The sequence below is a fragment of the Rhagoletis pomonella genome, unplaced genomic scaffold, assembly GCF_013731165.1.
Source record: "Rhagoletis pomonella isolate Grant_MI unplaced genomic scaffold, Rhpom_1.0 Rhpom_scaffold_00002, whole genome shotgun sequence".
NCBI classification, from domain to species: Eukaryota; Metazoa; Arthropoda; class Insecta; order Diptera; family Tephritidae; genus Rhagoletis; species Rhagoletis pomonella.
Window position 1 is genome coordinate 4,612,602 of NW_023458556.1, and position 27,282 is coordinate 4,639,883.

General features: G+C 37.3%; 1 pseudogene; it reads right to left on the reverse strand.

The window, feature by feature from the left end:
- Positions 1 to 14,788: 14,788 nt before the first annotated feature.
- Positions 14,789 to 21,137, reverse strand: LOC118734410 (annotated as a pseudogene).
- Between the last annotated feature and the right edge of the window lie 6,145 nt (positions 21,138 to 27,282).

Here is a 27,282-nt window from a genome sequence, read left to right on the forward strand (position 1 = left end):
AATAATTAGGTAATTGACCAGGAAATTTAAACATCTGGGTCCAGTAATTTCAACTTACACATCACATCGTCACTAGACACGAATAAAGATGCGAGCTTAAAAGTTTACCCCGAAAGAAGACGCATAAAGAAAACCAAAAACAGTTGACGCGTCTTTCTTCGCCGAAGTTTTTAAGAGCGTATTTTTTCGTGAATTTTTTTTTCACTCGAGATTTTCCGCCGTCAAAACACTAGCACATCTTTATTTGTCTAGTGCCGATATGTAGTTGTACATATTCATATATGTTCACAAGTATATGAATATTAGGGTGGTCCAGAAATGCATGTGAAAAAGCAAAGCTAGAATTTGTACGCTCTCGCCACCTAGGATTGTTCTATAGCTACCGAAAAAAAATATACCCCTATTTTTATTTTGAAATTATAAAATATTTAGAGGTTGCTCAAAGCACCTAAAGTTTTCCATGTATGTTACTTAAGTATATGGAAACAACAACGTATAGAATTCTTGAAAATCAATATTTTTCGATCGGAAGGATCTGCTTCTCTTCTGGAGATTTCCAGTAATAATACCCAATATTTTATTTAACCATTTTTTCAAATAATAATAGATTGGCGCTAACAAATATGTTGGTATTTGGCCGAGTTTCTCCCCGATTTGTGGCGGGCCCTTGATGTATCCACACAGAGGGGAGAGACCTATAGTTTTATGCCAAGGAATTGAACGTATAGTATTTTTATAAGAAGCTATTTCTATGACAGAAATACACTCGGAGGTTTGCCATTACTTGCTGAGGGGCGACGGCTATTAGAAATAATTTTGTATGCTTTATTTCTTGATGTTATTCCGAAACTGGGCCCGAATCCAGGCCAGCGGAATGGTAGTGAGCACTGCTAACCACTATACCATAGCAGATCGACAAATATTATCCGTTATTATTTTCAAAGAATTGAGTATTTGAAAACACGTTTACATACCTTTGGATGTAGCTGAGTGTTCAGAGGTGCTTGGTGCTTAGATTTCAGAATGTCCCATGCTAAAATGCGGTCAGACATTTATTTTGTGCATTTCAAACTATGGAAAAGCATCTGTAAAGTGCAGAACGAAAGCACATTCGAACGAAAAAACCGCCAAACAAATATTTTTTTATATTAAAAAAGATGTATTGGTACCCCATTGTCTATAGTTCCAAACAAGTTCTAGTCACTTTAGATATAGATTTCTAAAGAAAAGTTTTTGTATTCATTATGATGAGTCATCTCATTTTCTGAGATTATTTTGGGCTTAGCAAATTTGCGTACGTCTGCGGTTAGAAAGAAATAGATTTGTAAAATTATTTATCACATTTCACTGCTGGGTCTCTAGTTACTATCGGACTAGTTTGTGTTTGACCATAAAGATGTAGTACGAAACTAGAAATTTGGTTCCCTACTTCGGGGTTTCCCTGCAGGGTTTATATAATCCCTTTTCATGTACAAAAATTCACATGGTTATATATGTGGGAACAGTCTGCACACATGCGAACATAGCAGTTGAATATTTTTTACCGACATTATGAATGCCACAACATATGGGCGGACAACACATACTCGGAGCGGTTTGGTTATTCCTGCGCATATTTGAGCATTTATCGTAGACGTCGCTCCGAAAGGGTTGTTCATGCGAGTTCACAAGTTTCCAATTTTATTTTCAAACTTTCTCGATTTTGCATTTTATGTTTTTCCACTTCAATGTATTTCGGTTCGGTTTTCATCAAGGAAAACCGATGTTTGTGTAAATGTTGCGAGGAACGTGTGATGGTATGTATGTATGTATGTGTTTGTTTGCTCACTGCTGTAACATGTTAAATTTGACAAGACAACAGCTGTGCGTTAGGTAGCCAGGAAAAAATAAAGCAAACAAGCAAAACATACAAAAAAAAAAAAATGGAATCAAAAGGACCAGAAGAGATCATAAAACATGCAAGTCCTCTTCCTTCATCGAGCATGTGTGTGAGTGTGGGTGGGGCAGGCGGGGGGCGCGTGGGACAAATGAAAAATCAACTCAACTGAAACTGACGAAATTTAATTTCCAAAAACAATGATTTTCCAAGGGAATGAAAAATAAACAAACCAATAAATAAACAAGCCAAATAAATACAAATCAACGCATTTATATATTTAAACATATGTATGTATGTATGCGTGTATGTGCCTGCGCTAAATGAAATGCAATACATTCATGCGAAAAAAGGACCAACAAAATTTCGTAAAAAAAAAAAATGTTTTCTTAACAAGAATTTAATGCCTTCAGGTCAACAAGGAGTTGGTTGGTCACCGACGACTCGAAAGCCATCAGCAGCGAGCACACTGTAGTGGTTTCTTACAAAATTTTTTGAGTTTGTTGCTTGTGGCTGAAACTAAATGCCTTCGCTTTTTGCAACATCGAAAGCCCGGCAGTAGAAACAAAAAGCAAAGTGCGAGTAGAGTCAAGAAAATTGGCTGGGCCAAAAGCTGCAGGTCAATAGCTTCAGTAACTTCAGTTTAGGAGTCATCCGGCGCCCGTCACCATTGCTCACCACACTTTTCCAGCTGGTTGCCAAGCAATTTTCCACTTGCTGCTGCTCCATTTTGCTACCCTGCGTCTTTGCGTCTTTGTAGGAGCAGGACCGTTCTTGTGCGATTTTGCGTAAATTTTCACTTGAGCGATTGGCCACTTTGTTATCAATATTTAAACAGGTGGAAGAAGATACCCGACTTGTGTGTCTGTGCGCCAACCATCGCCCATCGTTGGTCTCCAGGGTGGGCGGAGGAGGGAAAGTTATTTGAGCGCACTTAAGTGAAAGCCACTGAAGCAAATGAAAAGGTTGGCAAAAATCACAACTAATGTTGCACACACACACATACATACATATACCAGGGGCCATGGTTGTATTTATGCTTGTTTATGGGGCGCGTGTGCTTGAATTATTTTTGAAAAAGAGCGTGCGTGTGTGTGTGTGTGTGTATGCGCGTGGGAGGCTGCATCCTGGTGGTGGCGCTTTGTATTTGAAATTCAATTACAGTGAAAACGCCTTCGGTGCTTTGTTAGTAACTGAATATATCTGTTTAATTTGAAATTGTGATTTTTATGTAGCCGGGCACTTTGGTCTTGCCATTTAACTGCGGGCATTCAATTATTGTCTTTGTTTTTATTAAACTATTTAAGCTACTGCTAACTCCTGGGTGCTGGCTCTCGTGTTTAGGCTCCAGTGCACTAAGTTCCCTTGCTGAAATTCCACTGTCCTTTCAACTCCACTGTGAGACTTCTCTTTCGTACACTTATTTCTACCTGTTGGTTCTTAGAAAGACATAAAAATTCTTAAATTATGGAAAATTGCACATTTTGTTAGTATGCTATGACTTTTGCAATGTTCACGTATACTTTGATGCGAAATTTGTAGTCGCAAGATTTTGTTTTTTTTGCAGCCGGCCACTACGGTGCTATGAGATACTTATGTATGTATGTATGTATGTATGCACATATGTTCATCCATATCTGCATGGATTTTATTGCTTGCTCACCTACGAAGCTGAAAGGACACTGATACCTTCTTGCATAAATTTTTTGTAATTATGTTTGAAGAGAAGCACTGAAAAGCCGCTGCATGCTCCAAAACCAAAATGTCTTCTATTTTTAATGGGGAAAAGTTGCCGAGTCCGTTTAGAGAGGCGGATGCACTCTGAAATATTCTACAGCAATGGTTGACCAAGGACCTTTATGCTCGCTCTTGCAAATGCTGGTCATTCGCAAAGAAAGTTTTCAACTGTCACCTTCGAGCCCGGGTCTTTGCAGCTGGAAAATGATAGCGCGGGTCCGTCCATGAATTTAGTCACCGCTGCTTTGTAAATGATACTCTCTTTGGCTTGCGCTACTAGCAGCTAAGCTTGGTCATTTCGGTACCCTGGAATTTAGGTAAAAAATCAAGGTTCTCTTGTTGATTTCTCATATTTTGTCTTCTGTAATGTTCATCAAAGCAACCGTTAAATTTCTTTGTAATAGTGCGAGATCTCAATCGTGCGAACCGCTTCGAGTAAATTGTCTCCGTGGATTTACTTTAAAGTAAGAACATCATAGTTTATTAGATTTTTTCCAACCAGGTTGACACCTACCTAAAGGCACCTTTTCTGGATTCGCAAACTTCCGTTCAGGTCTCAATTGTACATCGTGTAACTTTTTACTTTTAAATGCGCTCAAACTTTCGTCGAAAAATGTTGATCTGGTATTCTTTTTTGATATATGGAGGTTCATGAGTTCAATGTTTTCGCCGGCCAAATATTTAGAAGGAAGATTTAAGCCGACGGGTGGGCACAATTCGCTTTGTCGAAGTAACATCCGATTATTTTTCGTCTTTTATAGGATTATACCAAACACTTCTGGCAAGCCAATAGTTGAATACCATGGCTAACTGTTCATACGAAGTAGCCCCAAGGGTATAATTGCCAGTCTTAGGGCCAGTGCCGATGGATAAGCAGGCTACCATTTGCTTTGAAGTGTTGTGCCTCTGAACAACATTTGCTGGTTGGGACTCGCCTTAGAAGATCCATGATAGTATTTTGTCAAATTCGGTAGCTCGATGAGATGAATTTTTCAGTAACAAACACAAATAACGCTTGCACGCCAAAACGTTCGGAGTATGTTTATGCTAAGAAATGCCATATTTTTCAGTGAAGCCCAACAGCTCATTTCACCTCTAACCTTCTAGGGAAAATGGTAAAAATAAAAACAAGTAAAAAACATGAACAGCTTCGAACGTATATACATTCATCAATACCGATGTAAGTACGTGTCACAAAACATATTCTGAGAAATGTCACACGCCACACCTGGCCCTAACAAACAAACGTTGCAACATTGCGACTGACGCACGCCTAAATATGTGACTGGCCGGCTGGTTAGTTATTTGGTTGTTGGACTCCTCGTTGGTTGCAAATTAATTGGCTGCACCAACAAAAACGATAAATATTTAATGGCTACAGAGCCATTAGGGCGACCCACACATAAATGCACAACGCGCAAGAGGGTTAAGGCGAACAGCGTAGAGGTAAGAACTAATGTACATTCGCATTTAATCATTGACTATTTAGTTGGGCTCATAAAAATGTTCGCAATCAAACCAAAACAATGAAGGAAAGGAAATGAAAATTAAAAATAAAAGAAAAAGCAATTAAAACTTTTCCACCACGAATACCAAAAGGTACTACAGAGCCTCAGAGAGTGGGTGAAAAGTAGAGAAGTGTCTGGGGAGGGAAGCGCGAGGACAAAAACGGAGAGTCCATAGGTGTTTGATTTTTGTTTTTACCTTTCTTTTTGTTTTTGCTGACCTCAGCGCACTCGTGTTAGGCGGCGTAACACGAAACGAGTCGTAAATTGCAATCAGAGGCAAATCATAAATCAACTGTCAAATTGACAGCAACGAATGACAACGAGGTGCCTCGATATCACACACATACACACCCATACGAGCGCGTCCACTATGGTTAGGCCAGTCGGACAAAGTCAATGTGTGCCGCAGATAATAAAATGTGACATTAACATGTGATGCGTTGCATAACGCACAAAGACACGCAAACACACACAAACGAGCACATGTACATAGGTACGTTAAGTGCACTGTAGTCTCAGGCACATTTGCAAGTATAGATCTATCAGTGTGCTGCCACAACCCGCAGCCGGAAGGGCACTTGGCCCACCGTGGACAATCAGCTGAGGACCAGTGAGAAATGAATTGAAATGAAAATGGAAAACAAAAAATCGCAATGCCAGTCGATCGGCTCGTAAAAGCCACTCAAGCGAAAGATAAGCGCCAACGAGCTGAGCTCTATCTAACATGTATGTATGTAGGCACCATTTGACATGCAACCGTGCAACTGGCCGTCCAGACTAGTGGTCAACATGCAACGTAACCCTAAATGACCGGCTATCCGGTCATAAGTACATTTGTCCATTTGTCTCACTAACTGTCTGTCTGTCTGCAATGTCTATTGCATTGCCAGCCATTTATTACGATATTAGAAGGCGTTCACACACAAACGCCTAGATAAAAGTCAACTTGCTTACACTTATTTATGTGTGTGTGTGTGTATGTAGGCGCGTATACTAGGTAGCAATTCAGTTGCAGGAATAACGGTTATTTCGAGTTGCATGCAATATGGTTTTTACATATATGTACATATACATATGTATGTATATGACATACGCATGCAGATGTGCATATGTGAAAGATTCATGTAACTCCCAAGTTTCCCTTGTGGCTTGTTTGCTGACAGTTCGGAACACTTGCAAAGCTGTCAAATTCTGTAGTGTAACATTTTCGAGTAGGCTTTAACTGGGTTTTCCTGTGCATGCATACATATTTACTTATACACCTCAACCTCATTCTAAATATGAAAACTGTTTGGGGGTGTGTGAATTTGAAGGTTGAGTGCTCGTGCGTCAACGTGATTCGCTTCATTAATATGTAGGCATGCGCACATATCGAGTCATAACCGTGAAAGTTACGTAATCAATATTCTTATTTTGCAAATGTACTTTTTGGGGCATAAGTGCAGTTAGCAGTTAGTAAGAGCATTTCATCATCAAAGAAAATAAATTTAAAAAAAAGTACCACCTACCGATATATCCAGATGTTATACGTATGCTGAATCCCTACCAATTTCTGGTACCACATTCAACAAAAATGGCCTCACGCTCGCAAAATGCAAATAATCTTTGAGCGAATACTGAGGATTTGGCAACAAACTCTTTCATCTATAAAAACAACACTTACGGGGCAATGTTTATTGTAACATTCATATCCCACGTTCGATCCAAGAACAACATTTTTATCTTTTAATCGACATACTTTAAGCATTGTTGATGCTATTTCCATTTGAATTAGGAAATACCTTCATTTGCTTTATTTCCAAATTTTTCTTGACTTTATTTCTCTTTTTAAAAGGTAATAAGGTCAATTGATTTTATCTCGCATCGCTGTGGGAAATAGTGTTAATTGACGTTATTTCCGTTGATCTTGTTACCTGTCACCGATGACGTGTACACTGTAAAAGTGAAAGCGACAGCACTCAAACCTCATTACAAAGCCTGGCAAGGGACCTGAAAACAAGGAACTACTAACTTCTTTGTAGGCTCCAATCAATGGAGAAAGCTCTCGAGCTGATTTTCGCTATTGATGCGATAGAACAAGTCAAGCACCTTAATTTAATATTTGACGTGATGTAAGGAAAAGCCACTAAGTCTTGCTTATTCCCCAATTTGTGGCGCGCCTCTCGCTGTTTTTACACAAGTGGAGGGACCTAAAGGTTTACGCTGCACATAGGGGTATTTCAACTTTCTATGTGGCCAAAATTATTTGCGTGCTTTGACCGATCCAACGCTAATGAAACAAATGACATTTGTTGTTGGAAAAAATCTTTATCTTTATATGTATGTTGCGCCCTAAGACACTTGACACCTAGCCAAGAGCCAAATATTATTCACTTACTACATATTTCCCAAATGTCTCGAAATGTGCAACTAAATTCGTTACTAAGATTCTAGGTGTGTCTACTAATATGTTTTCATGACTTTTTTTTGCGAAAAATGATACTAGTCCGATTCAAAGGAAGCAGGAAGTCATTCAATAAATTTTAATCTTTATCGGATTTTACTAGAATTTGATATGTACTTTTGTCTAAAGAAGTATAAAAAATGATGCAGATTGGGGAACTTTTATCCCCGCTACATTAGAAGGCAGATATTTTAGATATTATCCGGTTCTAAGAAAAATTGGTTTTTGTATGGCTAGTGGGTATAGCAGTACGCCGATTTTGACCTTCTTTTATACTTAAAATTTGGTGCATGAAACTTAGCTTCAAATCAAATTTCATAAAAGTCGGGTAGTATATACCATTTCCGCCGCCTAGGGCAGTGGGCGCACCACCGCCTGTCGAGGGGCGACCGCTGTAAGAAACACCTTATTCTAATTTAGATGTTGCTCAGACCAGGGATCGAACCCAGGACCTGCTGAGTGGTAGTAGGCACCTCTAACCACTCAACCGCAGCGGCCTTCATTGTAATGAAACGTATGATTTGGCCTCTCAAAAATGAAGTTAAATCTTCGCCCGCATGCGATTGCTTGCCCGGGTTCTCAAATATAGAGTAATGTGGTCTCGTTGCCTCAAATCAGTTTTCCGGCTGTATGCCCAAACAGTTTGCAGTACAATATCTGAAAACGCGGTAATGGTACTACGTGTACCACACTCGATAGCGCACCAGACTGGCTGAAATATTTTAGGCGAAAATTGTGAATATTACACTACTGAAGATGTCACACATGACAGTCTATGCTCCGCGAAAATCTGATCAATGCTAGACCGGCTTAATGTAATGCCGCATTATTAATGTGCGTTCAGTGGGTTTATTAACCGACTTCACAAAAAGGAAAAGGTTATCAGTTCGTCGGAATATTTTTTTTTTATTACCGTGAGCGTTGTTAAGAAGGCATATAAGTTATGACGTGATATTAGATGCAAACCTCTAATTACTTAAACATCCACCAAATCTTTGGGAGATCAGTGGATTTCTGAATGTTCTTTTGAAACAGTTTCTATATCCATAGCGTGGACTTATCATTTGTCATCTTTTAAGTCTAAAATCACTCTCGTTTTGGAACATTTCCATGTAAATTTGCTTAAGCCCTTACCACTTTTCAACAATACTACTCCGGTGTTAATACTTGAAGTCCTGCGAAAATAGTGAAGTTGGAAATAAAACAGCAATTCAAACACTTTTTGCTATTTTGCACTTCAATTCAAGACAAAGCCCAGCTGAAGTTAGTGTTGGAAATGTGGCAAGTGTTGTAAGTGGCATGTTGCAAAATTTTGTTCGGATGAAAGTTAGCGGGTGCAAGTGCCGCCTCCTCATTGGCGATTTGTTGATCGTATTGTTATTTTTTAATAGCTTGTACTTTCGGGTAATTAACTCAAGTGTGGCTAATGATGAAAATTTCTGCTCTACCTCTCGCTTCGCTTCTCTATTTTACTTTACATTTCGTACCAAGTAAATAGTGCCCATGACTGAAGTGGAGAATTAAATTTTATAGTCGCATTTCGAGGTAACACCTGTGCCGTTCCCCCCCACTCCCCAATTGGTAGCAGCCTGGCTTTGCGCGATTATTGCTGCGCAAATGTTTTATCGCCAATCAAACTTCAATTGCCATCGATTAATTGCAAATGCTGCGATAACAAAATTTATATGCACAGTCATATATACATATATACGTATGTATAAGTACATGTACAAAAAGTGAAATGAGCTTGTGTAATGGATATCCTTTATTAGCTGAGTGAAAACAATGACCGACTGCGAAGCATTGAAGTTTTCCCACTTTAAATGCGAGGAGCGAGTTGTAAGTAGTGATTATACTTTTTCGATTGAATTGAATTTAAAATTAAACTTATTGTATAAAGTTAAGGTGGGAATAGCAGTACTAAATATACGAATATATTGACGTAGGCAAATAATGAAAGTGGCAGTGAAAAAAGCGCTGCTACCAATTCTTTGTTATGAAATACATCGTCACCATTGGCCTTTGTTGCTACTCTGAGCCGAATTAGTTTCACATAAATAATCAAGAAAGAATTATTTTATTATTTAGTCGAAGACCTTGCCCATCAGCTATTCAAACCAATTGTTACGGTGTGTGCGTATATATGGATGTCTGCATGTGTGTTGCATTGAAATCGTTTAAATTTCTTTTTTTCGATGCGGACATTTCTTTCACAAGCTAATATGGTAATTTATGTCATTTTAATGCGATTAATTGATTAAAGTCATTAGAAATATGTACATACATACACGCATATATGTTAATACACACATACTATGTTAGATGCATGAGTGAATAGGGAAAAGTTGATGCAAAGTAGAGGTTTTCCGAATTTATGATCATAAACCGATTGGACTAATTGATTTTTATATTAAATTAGCGATCATTTATTCTTAAAAATCATTGGCGGTAGCATATGCAGGCGTGGCTATAACTACAAGCAGAGATCGAAAATAGCCCACTCCAATTTAAAAGTGTCTTAGAATAACTCCTATTATTTAAGAGAAAAATAACCCACCAAAGAGAACAGGCGATTTATTTAAAAATGAAAAAAAATAAATAAATGTTAACATATCAAAAATAATTACCGTCAAAGATCTGCCTCACCCTTTTGTCACCCTATAGCCATCAACTATTTGCAAGAACGGATGTATATACATACATATTTATTTGAAGATGGTCTTTATGGAACGAAATCAGCTGGTCAAATCATACGATTGGTGCATTTGTAGAGATTTTGGCAGCCACAGAGTGGTGATGCAAACAGTTCCAAAGACCGCCACTCTGTAACTGTCAAAATGTACTAAACTGTGCAAATGCATCAATCGTGTGACTTGGCCTTAAGGCAATTTTTGCGATTCGAGGGCCTAGCGAAAACGAAAAAGTTCCTATGTTATGCATATGTAGTACCTTTAGTTATAATTATTTTCTTAATAATTCGAGAATTCGAGTAAGCTACCTATAACTCTAAAAACGAAGTAAGGTCGCAGTTCCAAGTACATTCACATAAAAATTCGCTGTTTTTGGTAACAAAAGAATAAAAATATTCGAGGTCCGGGCGGTTAGTTTGATTTACTTTATTTCGAACACGTTGCAGCACACATTTTACTAAGTACTTTGAGCAGCATCTCCTCCAATTTTCTAAAGTACTTAACAGATTCTATCTCTCACTTGTCTTTACAACTTCTAAAGAAAGCATTACACGTTTCAACGAAATTTCGTCGTATTTTACCTCTAAAGCGTGGCCAATCACATCTTATATGTAGATGTTTCGCTGCTGATTCGAAGTGCATTTACAAAATTTTTCTAGCACGTCCAGTTTTTGAGAAAAAAACTGTTAAAGTGTCGAAAATGGCAAATTTCAAAAATAATTAAAAATGGATTGAATAGAAAGGGGTAAAAAAACGTTGTAAAAAAAAACACTACCGAAGAACATGATAAATGATTCCACCAGGACCACTATTGAAAAAAATGGTATGATAGGAAATCAAACCTATACATGCTAGCTGACTATTGCTGGGCCTTAAGAAGCGATGATAAGCGATCCACAAAATAAAATGTTTGAGGATTTCATTTCAGAATGCGGAATGTGTTGGGATATTGATTCTTAATGTTGGTTTGTTCTTGAAATCACTTTGTTTATAAAATAAATTCATAGATTTAGATTTTCGTATATCTGGGCAGACATGAGCATACTATTGAAGAACTGAGGCTTTTTTTTTAATTCATCACTAATTTCTAATCAACTCATCGACCCTAGATGGAATCCATCAGACGAATTAGGTTTTCATTAACAGGTGTTTTTTTCTTCGGAGAAATTACGTCCAAATTTTATAAATTTTTTTTTTTTTTTATTAATATTGCAAAAGTTCATCTAAATAATATTGCTTGAATACGTACATACACTAAGATAAGAAATTTCAATAGCTATTTATGAAGCTGTCCTCACTAAAAACCACATTTAACTTAGAACTACTATTGTCAATAATTCAGTTATACCCGATATACCTCAGAAATATGCGAAAATGATTGAATACTTTATTTTGACGCATAGGAAATCCTTAAAACCACTTTCTAATAAACACTTTTAACTCTTTATGTTGGTGTCAAGCATCGAAAATAATGCGTGGAAAGTTTTTAAAAACAACAGATGGCCAGAAAAATACAATTTTACCAAATAATTTTATAAGTGAAAAATGTACATATGCATGTATGCGTGTAAATGCGTGTGCATATTAGGGTTACTTGACCATAAGTTGCCACCTTTCAATAAAAATCTTGTTTTATTTACAATAATGTTTAGCCTCGTTTTACCTTTACCTGATGCCATATTTATAAGGACCTTTTTTTATGTTGCCGGTTTACGTGGTAATTTGTTTTGAAACATTTTTTGTTCTTTCACTCCAATCTGTTGTCCGCGTGGGCGTGACTGTATTCGATGACTCTTTCCTCGCTCATAGGCTACTTTGTCTTGTTGAGGCTACCATGTGACGACTGTAAAAAAAAAAAAAAATGGCTCCAAAAAGTGATCCTTCTCATCATTTGCGTGAGCGTCAGCTGCTGGTGAATAACGTGCAACACTTTGGTACACATGAGGACGAACATCAACAAAGTGAGCCACAAATTATCAAAAATTAAAAAAAAAACATCTACAAATGTGGGTAGATATATATGTATATATGTACATATGTACAGATATACATTTGTGCCATGGCAAAGACAAAGGGCAGTAATTTAGTGAGAAAAACAAATAAACAATCGCGCTTAACTGAGATACATACATAACTACGGCAATGTTGCACGACTCCTGCGTCAAGTTGTTGTACTATATTGCTTTTTTCCTACAGCTGTTGTAGTTGTTGTTGCGCTGGCTCTAACATGTCCAATAATAACGCCTCAATGGCGTATCATCGCAACATTTGTGCTGATTTATGAGCTTCCCCAGATTTTAGCGAAAGCATACGACGAATAAGATGAGCTTATTTATACAACAACAACAACAACGGCGGACTTACAAAATAATAACAAAATTTCTGCACCAATTTGCAGCATTTTTTCGAATATCTTTTGCCGCTGTGTTTTTGCTTTGTTTTTGTTCGCTCCGGCGATTAATAAAATGCCCAGGCGTGAAATTCGAAAAATACAAAAATCTGCTGTCTTCTCATCATAACAACTTGCACAAATCCGTAGGTACATAGTAGTTGCATGTTTGTACGTAGAATTGTGTGCAGCTTCGTAATTTTTCGTTTTTTTTTTTCGTTTTCATTTATTGCTTTCCATTTACAGCTTGTCAGCAACATGTGTTGCGTTTATTAGCTTTTTGGGTGGTAACAATGTTGCCCCAATATTACGTCCAAAGATTCACGTACATAAATATGTATGTATGTATGCATGTATCTCCTTGTGTTGTTGCTTCTTATTTTGTTTGTTTCAGATTTGCGCCGACAACGAAAGTTTAGCGTTGTGCAGCGAGCCGCTGGCGCTGTCAGTTGCCATCAAATTTTATAAATATTTTCATATTAGTGCCACGCTTGTTGCTGCCAGCGAAACCGCCAAGAGTCGGCAATTTTTTCGCAGATATGTATGTACATATATATAGTGTGTTTATGGTTTGAGTTTGCAAGGCAGCACAAAGTCGATTTTCACAGAGGAGCATAATACATGTAGATTGCAGATCTTGGTAAATCAGTCAGCTGATGCGGTTGCATGCAACTCCGGTGCAAGAACGTGCGAAATACTGAGCATAAAGTATGCAATACAACAGATTTCTCATACTAAATTTTTTAACGTAAATACGCATGTGATACGGGGTACAAGAATTTGAAACTGGCAAAAGGTAAGAACCGCAACAGGTATGACGAATGTGGAGGCGACAGCTGAATCAAAGTGCGTCCAAATATTTGAAACGTGTTAAGTTTTTCATTTCAAAATGCTTGAAAATCTCAAGAAGATAAATTATTGTATCCATCAGATTGCAAAACATTCAGTTTACATATGGATGTGTATTAGGGTGATTGACTCGGTTTCTCCAAACCGGTTCCTTTCGTTTTTTTTAAATATTTTAATGCAGTTTCTTAGCAATCTTGACTTTCGAAAAGCGAGTAAACCAAATTTTTACAATCGAATAACCTCGTTTATTTATATACCAGAATCTACAAATCCTAAATATTTATTTTATTGAAACTGGAACGACTTAGAACATTTTTCTCAATTCTATATCTGAATATTGGAAAATTTTCCATCGCGGAAATTACTTAAAAAATAAATGGAAAACCTTATTCGAATTAGACTGAACAGTTTGATCTAGTACAGATTAAAGAACGGAGATGTGTTGGGGTATCGCAAGCCTCACGAATCAACTCGAGCTCTTCGTCTGCGATAGGCAGCGTTAGTCTCCGATGATGGAACTCAAAGGGTGAGAAATTTACGATTTATTTTTGATGAAAGGCATGTCTATAATAGACCATATTTGTATATTCGGTCTGGCTTAGTGGTTGGTGTATTCTGATTCTCAACACAGTCAGTTCTACATGCTCGAGTTTTTTCCCGACAAAGGACAGTTGTTTTAGCGATCTAATCTTGCTAAGAAGGGCGAAACCGATTAAGTGTGAATTTTTCACTAATTATTTTCTGTTTTACTTATAATCCAAAATACTTCGAACTTAGCTTGTCTTACTGATTTCTAAATTAAAGCTGCATATACTTATTTTTGGCAGTCATATTGTTAACTAGTAATGATTTCTGACTAGCAGTAATTTTTACTGTAGAGAAAATATGTGAAATAAAACCGGTTTACCTGGTATTCTCTAAATTGGAAAACGGGGAATGGTTTTTTAAAATTGCCTTTTTTCGAATATCTCAAAAACCGGGTTTCGAAAAAAGGCAAATAATCAAATGTCTTAATGTGTATCAATAATTTATATAATCTGTCATCTGTAAGCTATAGTCAACTATATATAATGGAAAATCAATAATCTCTGACCAAAATCTGCAAAGTGGGACAAACGCTTTCACTGGAAATTTTATGATTGAAGAATTAAGTTGACCCAGTTTTCTTTAGGGTTAGCTTCCACGCCCAGCTATCGAACACTGAAAATTAATCGAAAGTTTAATTATTATTTTTAGAAATATTCTCAGCTACATTTAATTATAAAACCGAAAAATACTACAAAAATTATGTATTTTTCAATTCTCATCTAATCCTAACAAATCATTGAACTTGCTTGTTGTCGTAGCACGATCCACTTTTCCACAGCTAGTTAGCGATATCTTTGAAACTAAATTTATTTTTCTAAGATTCGGTTCTAAAACTTCGCGTATTTTATGACGAAATAAATCTGGAGCCAAAGCGGCCGCGGAACCCTGAAATATCACAAATAATGCGCCGACATCTGCCGCATTCTCGGCGGATTTTTTGTAACCCACAAGAGGAGCCATCGCCACACCAGGTAAATCTGTGGAAAGGAAGCTGTTAAATTGTCGAAATCTTCTATACGATACCTTATTTACAATGACATCCTTGGCGCGGATGAGGTCCTTGTACCTCGATTCTACATGCAACCTTCGCTGCTCATCCACAAACCCATAGTCGCCGTTCAGAAAAAATCCATCTTCAAAGTAAATAACCGCTGTTATCAATTTTGAGGTAAGGCCTAAATAGTATAGTGGTAGATTTGAACCCAACGGTCGCATGTCATCGTCCAGTATTTGAAGCTGCAGCCCAGTGTGTTCAGTGACTTTTTATCACTTTCCTCCACAGAATCGAGTATATCGTGAAATATTTGCGGTGCGAAAAAGCCATGGGCTACTTGACCTCTTCGAATGATTTATCTGCCGTACGGACTACTTGGAATCTTGCGCAAATACGCTTTGGACCGAACAGCAGCGATAGCAGCATCACTGCACAGTACCGCGTCAGTGGAGGAGTGTCAGTTTGACAGAACAAGTTGATGACGCCATGCAAGAGTAGCAAGTGCGAGACATCTACCACTTTCGGCACGCCTATCGATCCGGATGTTTGCACAAATAAAGCGGTTTCGCATTGTGGATCAGCCGCCTCTACAGACTGAAACTGTGCCAACTCTGCCTCGCTCGCAGCCAGTAAGAGTTCACTGCTATAGTTGGGCACTTTTGTGCCATACAAGGATAGCTGATAACGAACAGAAGGTAGCTTCAATGAGCTGGAAATCTGGGTTGCGTATGCCTATTCATAGAAAATTGCGTTAGGCCGCAACACTCTCAAAGTGTGATCGATGTGTTCTGTCTCTAGATTTGTCCCGAATACGATTACCCCTGCATCCATTAGCAAACTGCCTATGAAAAGAGGTGTTGTATTCGTATTGGTCATTGAGTAAATAACTAAAATTTCGTCCTTTTGTAAGCCCAATTTCATCAAATTTCTGCGACAGCCACAGACTCCCGATAAATTGTGTCAGCGGTGCGTTGCACATCCGTGTCTACAAAATACTCGAGCAGATGATCGGCTGGCAGCTGCAGCGCAGAATAGACCTGTTACATGTATCACACGTCATGCTTTCAAGGAAGGTCCCGGGGGATCTTATCGGCCGTTGACCGTGTAAAAAGTTGTTGGGCATTCGAGGGTTAAACGTAAAACTTTGTGATTTCATTACGAATGTACAATAGATTACAGTTTTCCTAGAAAGGAATTGTATTGAAATTTTGATAAGTTCGCAGGCAGGTAAACAAATTCATGTAATAGCGCCTCGAAAGATGATGTTATAATCTCCGTTCGATTTTCTATTTATATGTAGTTTCAATAAAGATATGAATTTATGTTCATTCCAATAATCGACCGCTTAAGTGTGGGGATTTAGTTTAGATAGAAAATGTCCTGTAACATGTATTCCCATCAAGCCTCTTTAAAAAATGCCTTAGAGCTTAGTTGAAAAAACGAGCTCATCAAAAATCTTTTCAAATGCATTCTTGATTAAAAAACCTTTACTAAGGAGAAAGGAAGAGCAAAGCTTCATAATTTTACGGTATCTCAGCATTTGTATAACAATTACTAATACATACATACATGCATACATAATACAAGAAAAAGAAAATATTTACTTACTTTGATTGGAATGATTACTCAATTTATATTGATATATCAGCGGAGAGCTTGTAATCTCATTTACATGCCAACCCAAAGTGAGACTAATCAGTTTGTTTATTTACACATTTTAAGAGTGCTACGTCATTACATATGTTTTACTTTTTTTTTAGTAAGCTAATATTGCGAATATTATATTTCTACTTTTATTATTTACGCTTGGTCTTTGACGCCATTGTTAATTTTAATTATTTATTTACTCGATGTAAGTGCCTAGTTAATACATACCTAAGTACCTAGTTAATACATACTTCTATTTATATGCCTGCTTATTAGCGTGACTTTGCTAATTTAGCGATATGTTGATCTGTATGTGGTACAGTACTGTTCAGATAATACTTTTCAGGAATATACTTTTTATATAATCGTCTGCCTGAGAAGAGCCATATCGATATAATAATACTCTAACGAAATCTCATACAAATCGATTCATCCATACTGCTCCTATGAATTATAAAATTATTTAACGGAAAAGATATCACTCAGCCTAATACTATTAGTGACGTGGACGATCAATAGGTGGTCATGGACCTAAAAAGCGCCACAAACAAAGTGAAAGTGTATGAAAAAGGGAGGTGGTCGAATTTCGACAACGCGGTGATACTAGTAATAATTAATAGTTGCTGCCAAAAAGAAGCTCCTTAACCTCACTCTGGTTTCCTCCTTCTGCAGAAAACTATGACAAGTAAGAATTTTAAAAAGATCGGAGGACAAGCAATCTCACGAAAAAGTCCTTTTATAAGTCCCCGGAAAATATTTAAAGGATAAAGCTCAACTTGGCTAGTAAACAGACTAACTATATAAAACATACTCTGAGCCTAAAGGAATCCATCTTCAAGCTATTTTTCAACAAACATATTTTTGATTTCCAAATACATACATACATATGTATGTGTGTGTGTATGCAGTTCACTTATTTTTTAACAGAATAAAATCTAAACAGCATACTATAATTTTTAACCGACTTCAAAAAAGGATGAGGTTATCAATTAGTCGGAATATTTTTTTTATGTATGTTACCGCATAACTTTGGACCACGTTAATCATTTTCTATATTTTTGAAACGAAAAGTTGGTACCTCAGTAATGGTCCCACACTAATTTGGGTTAGATCCAATTATTGAATAATGAAGAAATTAACGGTAATCTCTAAATTTTATATGAGAATTTAAATCGGTTTTGTTTTTTTTTTGCTTAAAAATGACCTGTTTCCAATTGTGTCCTGGAATGGTATTTAGCAGAGTATTAAAAACTGAAATTGTTTAAAATTTTCAAAAAAGTTAAAAATTATTCTCTCCTGAAAAGCACCACTCATTAGAGTGACTTATTTCCGCTAGTACGCATCTGAATAAACATCCGGCCAGGCATCTGCTCGCGTGCTGACGCCCGACTTAAATATCCTTCAGTGCTGAAACTATAAAATTCAACGCACATGTTCCGCATAGTTCCTCTTCTCCTCCGTCCCACAAAGTGAAGTTTTTCTCAATTTCAATTTCTAATTTTATAAGCGTTTCTCTGCTTGATTCTACTTCCGCTAGCCTGCTTGTTGTACTTCCGAAGCCACCAGCTTGTACGAGTATCCTTAAACGACCTTCGTCAGTTTTAGACAAAACACAAACAATAGTGAAAATGTAAGAAAAACAAAGACTAATATTGTCCTATAGGTTTGTAAATATGTATGTACAAATGTACTTGTATGCGTAAGTATTAGCATCAACACAGACTCACTCGGCTGCGGGTGCGTGCGTACGGTGAACGTCCTTAAGCGTTTTGTTTGCCTTCATTACGCAGTGTTATGATTTGTTATTTTAGGTGTTGTCTCGCATGATATTTCACATACCACAAGCGGCGGCGAGTACTAAAAACAACAAAAACGGCAAGTTGAATAAAAAAATACAAAAACAACATTCATAGATATATTCTGTTTCTATTTGCAGTTATGCGAGCGTACTGGGTAAACATTTAAAGGACTTTCCCTGTCGCAAAAAAACAAAACAAAAAATTTTGTTTTTCTAATTTGTCTGCTTTTTGACGCTGCATTGTTGTTGTTTGGGATATCCTTGTAAACTAGTTGTACATAGTAAATATGTATGTACATAAATGTTGGCGCGTTGTGTTGTTTTAGGCCAACAACAATAAGTGGCGTCGTTGTGGTAGGTATCCAATTGCCGATGGGCAATGCCATCTACCGATTGCCTTTTTTTCGGCGGCTTAGAATGCGTGGGCGTTTTTCGAAATTTTTACCCATACTCTAGTATGTATGTGAGCTTATGTATGTATATGCGCCACTCAGTGTGCGTGTGCAAACTGTTTACGCATTCTTTTCCTGCGTATGCAAATATTTAACTTTTAGGATTGGAGCGATTTTGCGGTTAACGAAGCATAAATACTCAATGCTTTTATTTGGGTGTTCAGTTATTTTGTTTTGCAAGCATTTAGTGCGTATTAGTTGTGTAATGCAACATTCGATATTCTTCTAAGCTTAAATACATATGTATTTACTTAGTTGGGGAAAGTAAATATATGATCAATAATGAAAGTGACTTCCCAGCTAAATTATCCCAATAATGACGAAAAAATAAAATTTCGTATATTTTACACATTTGCTGCAAGAGTGTCGTGATTAAAAAAAACGCGTTAAATATGCATAAATGACCGCTACCTGTTCTTATATATTGTGTAAAAATTTCATAGTTGTACCGATTACCAATAGCTTACTACAACAAAATAATATGTATTAATTTTTACTACATACATACTAACATATGTGAGTACGTACATATGTATATCGTCACCTGAAACGCAAAAAGACGTAACGAATAAGAAATTCAAAATTGACTTTTTACATTTCAGTTCCAATGTTGTTAAGTCCTTTTGCATTTCAGGTGACGCTAAGTATGTAAATTCAAAACTTTAAAGCTATTTTTCTCGGGTTTTTTGATTTTTTGGATTAGGACAATCTTGAAGCAAATGTGTGTTTTCTCTATTTTTAACCGACTTCAGAAACGGAGGAAAGTTATCAATTCATCGGAATATTTTTTTTGGTATGTTACCGGATAAATTTGGACCACGCGATTTCGACCGTTCTTTTTTATCGGAAGGGTGGTACCTCAAGGGTGGTTCCATACTAATTTGGTTTAGTTCCGATCATTATGTCATGAAGAAATTAACGGTACTCCTAAATTTGTATGTTGGCATTGAAGTCGGCTGTATTTTTTGCTTAAAAATTACTTGTTAACTTAAACTCGTTAAGTTTAATTAAGTTATTATAAAATCGTTTATACATCGAGAAAATGCTAATCGTACCGAGGATACTATGAACATTTTTTGGACCGTGGAAACCTCTCTCGCCAAACTCCAACTTTAGGGCATTGGAGAGAATAATTATCTGCAAAATCTGAAGCCCTTTTCTTGTGGACGTCAGGTACGGAAGAAGATGCGATGACAAACTGTACGAGATTATGATGATGACTTGGCCATAGTTTATAATGACGCTCCTTTAAAACTATTCTTACTCGTAATCTATGGGTGTAAATCGACATTAAGGATGCCGATCTACGATAACTGGCATAACTTGGTAAAGGAGAGGAACAATTGGATATCAACCTATTCAACTAAACCATTGTAGTGCCGAATAAGACAAATAGGATAAAAATTGTACTCCATTTCCTGCTAAAGAGAAATTTCTTTCTGTTAATTTCTATTGAATTCGTTGCGTACTCGCCTTTACATTTGTCTTTGCCTTCGTTTCTGTCTTTGTTTTCGTATTTCTTTGTATGCTCTTTTATTATTTTCTTTGAGTTTTTAACCGACTTCCAAAAAAGGAGGAGGTTATCAGTTCGTCGGAATATTTTTTAATTTTTTATTTTTTTTATGTATGTTACCGCATAACTTTGGACCACGACAACCGATTTCGATAATTCTTTTTTCCAGAAGGTCAGAAAAAGCAGCGCAGTCTCCACGCACTTCCTTTAAGGAAATTTTCTCCGGAGAAGGATTGGAAGGAAAGTGAGTATCCAGGAGCAAGCTAAGTGACTCCTCGCTATTCATAGTCCAGTGTCCTGCCTCGGCTTTCAACTAACTATAGAACTGTGATCCGAAGAGGAGTGTTCGCTCAGAACCCTCCAATCCGAGATCAAAGGTGTTGTCTCAGATGAAGCCAACGTAAGGTCAATAACCTCTTCCCTGGCGGCAGTTTATAACGTAGGGGAATTCCCCCTGTTACAAATAAATAAGTCTCCACTTAGGATAAACTCAAAAAGTGACTCACCACGCGAGTTTGTGTCCGAGCTTCCCAAACTGAGTGCCTTGAATTCGCATCGGACTCTATAACCATACCAGCTTTCCTTCGCTTGACTTCGGCTATAGCGTTCCTCAGCAGTGTTGCAGGTGGATCCACCTCGTCATCGTGCGGCATATAGGGGATATTAGCCAGAGTTCTCCAGCCTCCGGTCTCTGGAAGCCACAGCTTATGACCCCCTTGGTATCGCTAATAGCACCGTGGGACTCTGCATTGAGCAGTACCAGCGCTTGCCGACAGGACTCCTCGTTCCACTCCAGCTAGATAACCCTCTAGTTATGCGTCATGAGGGATGGGTTTCAGTACCTAAATATTTCCCCGATATCCGCTGGAGAGGAAAGTTCTGTAGGGATCCATAGCCGAGCAAGCGGATGAAGAGGAAGATCCGCTTTGTCCACGGTCACCAGCTTGGCACCCTTCCAAGGACAGCGCCGTCCTCTCTGTTGCCTGCCATAGCGAGAGACCTCTTACAAAAACACACTGATGTGCCGTGAATGCCAGAACTTGCTTAAATTAAATAAGTATTTACCTAAATAAAGTTCATTTGCGAAGCAAAGTGTTGTTATAATTTTTATGAGCTCATATAAACAGCTGCATCAGTGCTAAACAATGCAGTAAAAGAAGCGAAAAGCAATAGCTAGAGTAAGTGTCCTTGCCAAAAGGACACTTATGCTAAAGTGTCGCTTGGACAAGCGGAAACAGCCAACAACTTGACTAAATTACGCGCGAAATTTCATTTAACCCTTTGCGCGCGATAACTTTTCCTCCTTTCCAAAGTATTTTTTTTACATAATTTTCTTTTTCATGGAACAATTGGAATTTTGTACAACAGCAGTAGCAGCTCGGAAGCTGCCTTTAGATTTGGCACTGAAACGCTGAAATAAAAAAAACACTGGCGAATAAAGCAACAGTGACACAGCGTCACCATGCTTGGCGACTACTATTTACAATATTGTTGTTGTTGTTTTTGCTTATTATACTTAAATAGTTTGCATTGTAGCTGTTGTTGCTCCTACTTACATACCTACATACATATTACTATTGTCGTCTGACCAAGTTGGCTATCTTTAGCTGGCGCGAACGCAACTGATTGGAACTAATGATGCAACTAATTGTTATCTTCGCGCGCCTCAAAGAGGGGTGGCAAGTGGGCGTGGCGTCACGCTGACTGCACAGGCAGCACTTTAATTAGCAGCCTCACTGCTACAATCGTAAATACGTACATACATACATACATAGAAATAGTTGCCAGTTGAAAGCTGCTTGAACTTCGCAACTGGAACCGAGTAGCCCGTCCATCCGCCTTGTCATCAGCAGGCTTCTAATTAGCGCGAAATTTTCGACTTCTATTACGTTGCCCTTTTTGCTTTTCCCTCCTTCTTAGTTGCTTTTCCCTCCTTGCACCTCCTCTGCACGCCTCCTCGGTCGCCTAAATGCCAATTGGTGATTGTAGTAATTTTTGTTGATTGCTATTTGCGCATCGAGTTGGACAGACTGTTTATTTTGTGTTCTTGTTTTCTTTGCTGATTTTAACTTTATTGTTTTTTTTGTTTGGTGCCTTTATCTTCTTGCCAAGAGAGAGTTCAAAAGTTTCGTCGAAAATTCAGCGTTTTCCGTTGCGTTGGCAAAGATCAGCAATGCTGTTACCTACCGGCAAGAGAGGACTTATGGTCTGATTATGGCAACTTAACGTAACTTACGGCTCTCTCTTAAAAATTCTGTTAAATGGGTGTTGCTTATAATAGAATAGCCGAAACTTATCGTAACTTAATTCCACGTCAAAATCTGTTTCATTTTGATTCTCTAAGTTCTACGTTCCGTTACGTACGTATGGTGTGCGATATGTACCTATGCATATAAGGGTGTCAAAATAATTTTTTGTTTGCGTATTTTCAATATAAATACATACCCTTTAAATTTTTTTCTTTGACCTATATAACAAAACAGGCCGCCGCCAGAGCCGAGTGGTTAGAGGTGCGAACTTCAGCGCAAAAATAAAATTTTGGAGGTTAGGCGGTGTAAACCTGTCAGTCCTTCGACTTTTGTAGACACTTAAAGACACACAACATAAATTGGAGGACAAGCTCCGCCAGTCACATAGCAAAAGTACAATTTATTATTGCATATCCATAATGCTCAAGGATGACAATGACCCGTGTGGACTTGAAGTTGAAGTATTGGTTCAGAGCTTGGATATTTGGCTATTATTCGATTGTAAAGCTCAATTGCCGTAAATTGACATAGTGGTTGGCTTTTCAAAGATACTGAAGGAAAAAAAAACTAAAAACATTTCTTATATTAGAAGGACATGATTTGAAATGTATAAAATTGTTTAGAATTTTTTTTTTTTTTTTTTTGTTATACATATACTCTTTACTGTAATTTAAAGTGCTTGTGTTAGTAGAAGGCAGTTGACACCAAAGTGAACAACAATTTGAATACTATTGTTTTCGGTGGAGGTCTAGCTCAATTTAGAACAGTTTAAATTAATTAGAGAGATTCCCACAGTAGAGAGTGAGCATATAACACTCTCCCAAGCAGGGAAGTAAATTTAAGGGCGGTTTCCAGCTCTAAGAGAAATGAAAAATTCATATAAAAAGACGCACAAGAAATGAAAAAACATTCTTCTACCAAATTTTCCTAAATCAGTTTGCAGCTCTCAAGGAAAAAAATGCTCGTATATTTATTCCTTCAAGAAGTTTTACATCAAAAGCAAAGAGCTTTTTCAAGCAACAGAAATAATGAAAAATATTTCTTGTGATTTTTCTTGAGAGCTGTATTTTAAGCTTTAATATGGCATGCATTCTTCCGTATTGCTGAATTATTTTTCAGGATTAGATCTAAGCAAGTGCGTTACAGACAGTCAGGGTATCATCAAGGCAATCTCTTAAACAACGTATGCCAATATTTTATGTGCCTTAGTCTTAGGAGCATACTGGCCTATTGGCCACATGGCTGTTAGCTTCGAAGCCACACATAACGATGTCTTTTGAAGTTGTAAAGACAATGAAGGGGTACAATCAGTAAGTACTTTCTATGCTAATGTTCTGCAGTTGGAAGAAAGCTCTTTGAAATTATAAGGAACCATTTCTTCAGGGATCTGGACAACTTAGGTACTACCTCACCAGTGGCGTTGCCTGGATTTTTAAAAGGATCGAGATGATTTAAGAACATGTGGGCGTAAGCTGGACTGTGGGATTATCAAGCAAATTATTATCAAGTGTGAACCGTCTAACCTAACAATACCTGAGATATATATAGAGTAAATTTAGCCACTTTCTTTCGCTCACCCTAACTTTCATTTTTAATAAAATTTGCAGTCTATCTCATTTGCGTTTCCATAATCATTTTCGCAGATTCGTCCACTCTCACGAGCAAAGTGCTACATTAAGGCAATTGCATGATGGAAAAACACATTTATCTGCAATACAATTTCTTAATTTAAGGCAAAGAATATTTATTTGCCACATGCTTAAGAGAAAAACATGCGACGGAGAGTGAAAGCAAGTGCAAACAAATTGTTGTCATCGCAAGTGCTGGAAAGAATTAAGGACGAGTTGCCGCTGCGATACTAGCGGGGAGGCGGTAGAAGCCAGCGGCAAATTGCAGGATGGCAGCGTACATTAACCGAAATTGTGCGCGTTAAAGGCGAAAGCTGAAACAGATTTTCATGAGCGCACAAACATAAAAGTGAGAAAAAAATAAATACGAAAACGAGAAAACGTGAATGTCACAACGAATTTGTGGCTGAGTGCGAATAAATGGATATTGCGCACACATTTGTTTTTACTTCTTTGCGGCGTTTTTTGGTATTTACTTTTAATATAATAATAATTTTTTGATGAAATCTGCAAAATTTTGAATTACATCTCTATATTACTAAACATTCTTAAAAAAAAAATCCTAACCAAAAATTCCTTTTTTTTTTGGGAAACACCAAAAACTGTTACATATGCGTTTGCTAATTGCAATCATAATATAGAAGAGAACTGCTTGAACTGTGAACATATGCGGCACATAACCTCAAACATTTAAAATTTTGAGTTAAATACTTTAAAATAAGGAGTGCGTAGTGCCTGTTTTAGTGTGTGTGCGTCGGCTTGAACATACCCTGCAGGGAAACCCCATACTAGTGAACCAAGTTTCTAGTTTCGTGCTAGATTTTTATCGCCAACACGAAGCAGTCCGATAGTAACCAAATCCTCACATTTCAAACGCAGCGAATTGTGGTACTTATAAAACACTACTTCAAAAGATGGTATTACCTATTTGGCGAAATTGTGTAGAATTCTAAAAATTTTGCATAAAAATGAAAAATACGTGCAATTAATTTATTCTACTCATATGCAGTATTAATGTGTTAAACACATTTTGTGAATGTTTTGTGCAAATTTAAGCAGGTTTAGTAAATCAGGTAATTTCAGGTCATTAATTTTGTTATAAGCATAAAAATCTCTGGTACCATAGTTTAACGTAGGACTTGTCTGCATTCACCGTGTAAACAGACAAAAAGTAGTATCGGAAATTTTGATTTTCAGAAATAAAAACTGCTTTCTACAGCCACTTTACATGCAAGGGGTAACTGTTCCTGCAATCTCTTTTGGGAATTCTGTCAGACATTTCCCCACAGGGTATTTATGTATGTATAAATGGTCGCTAGCTGTAGCATTTTTTCTCGATTGCTTGACTGCTTTTCTGCAGGTTGTATCAACATCATTTTTCGTGTATACATGTGTATGTATAAGTACATTCCATATACAACAGCATATTTAGCTTGCCCTGATCTGACATTTTTATGCCTCCAAATAGTTGAATGAGGTCGAAAATTGCAATATTGGGGTCTCGTAAAAAGTTCGCCACAAAAATTGCCCTGCATGGCCTATATGCGTACAAGTGTTTATAGCACCAAATTATATATAAATACATACATACATACTCGTACGCGAGGGTGTACATGTACATATTTATATGACTTTGAGCATTAGCTGGCAAGAGATTTACTTTCGACTACATATTTAGTTCATTTCTGCGTTAGTTTGTATTAAGTTTTGTTCACTAAATTCTGCCGTTTTGCAGCAACTTCGATGCTCATAAAATTCTGCGCTAAAAATATTTGTGCAATACTTACGAAAATGCTATTTTCAGAAATTCGAGGATTACTGTCTTACTTAGCCTCTAAAAGTATTAAAGAAGTAAAAGTAATTTTTCTACTTGTACATCAAACAGTTGCCGCCTTAGTATCACAAACAGCGTAAAAGCTTATTACTATTTTATTCTGTGATAGTAAAGTTTACCATTTATATTACATTTGCTTAGTTCTTGCCATCTTACGCCCAAAAATATGCTGCTAAAAGTTTTCTCGTCCTTCGGCCCAGTTTGTGACTTATTCTGCATAGTTTTTTTTCGGGACTATTTAGTATTTGCTAAACGTTGATTTTGCTTAACTGCCTGCCAGTGTTTCGCTGATTGCAAATTGTTTGGCGAATTTTGTGGTCTACATATATTTTACTGTGACAATCCGATGGTCGCCGCTTTCCCTTTCCAATGTCATAGCGCACTGCTTTGCTGTGGCACAAAATATTTACCAGCACATTGCCTGCAGTCATTGTAGTGGATACTTTTTGACTCACTGTAGTTTGGCTAGGGGGGTTTCCTTTGTCGTCGACGCCTATTCGGTTTTGTTTTTATTATTTACTTTTTTATTTGTACTCGTAATCTTCGTTCTAGTTTCCCAACTTTCTTTTCCCTTCTCCTTCCACCTAGCTTACTTGGTTTGCTTGACAACATTTTAAGCTTGAAAATGCTTAAAGGAAACCAAATTAATAAAAGCTTAGTCAAGCAGAAAAGGATAATTTGGTCGTTGCATGTTGAAATCGTTGTAGTTTGTTTAGTTACATAAATATATATGTATGTACCTAGAAGTTTGTATGTATAGTCAGCATGATTGGAAAATTATACGGGAAAGCAAACTTAATTCTCATTGCTTAAACGGTTTTCTAAAATAATATAGGCTAAATATTTTACGTTTAAGTTTTGGCTAGAATATTTTACAAAAAAAGGATTAGCGAAAAAAATGTTACGGTATACGAAAGGCAGCCAGGCGCACTCCAATTCTTACCAGCAAATCGGCCTAAAGGCGAAATCAAAAACTAAAGCAGCTCGCGGAGGCGGCAAAGAAAGCAATTAGTCAGCTTCCATCGCGGCAGGTGGACCGCCATGTCGAAGACATGAACCCAATTGACTTCTCGGACTAACGGCCACC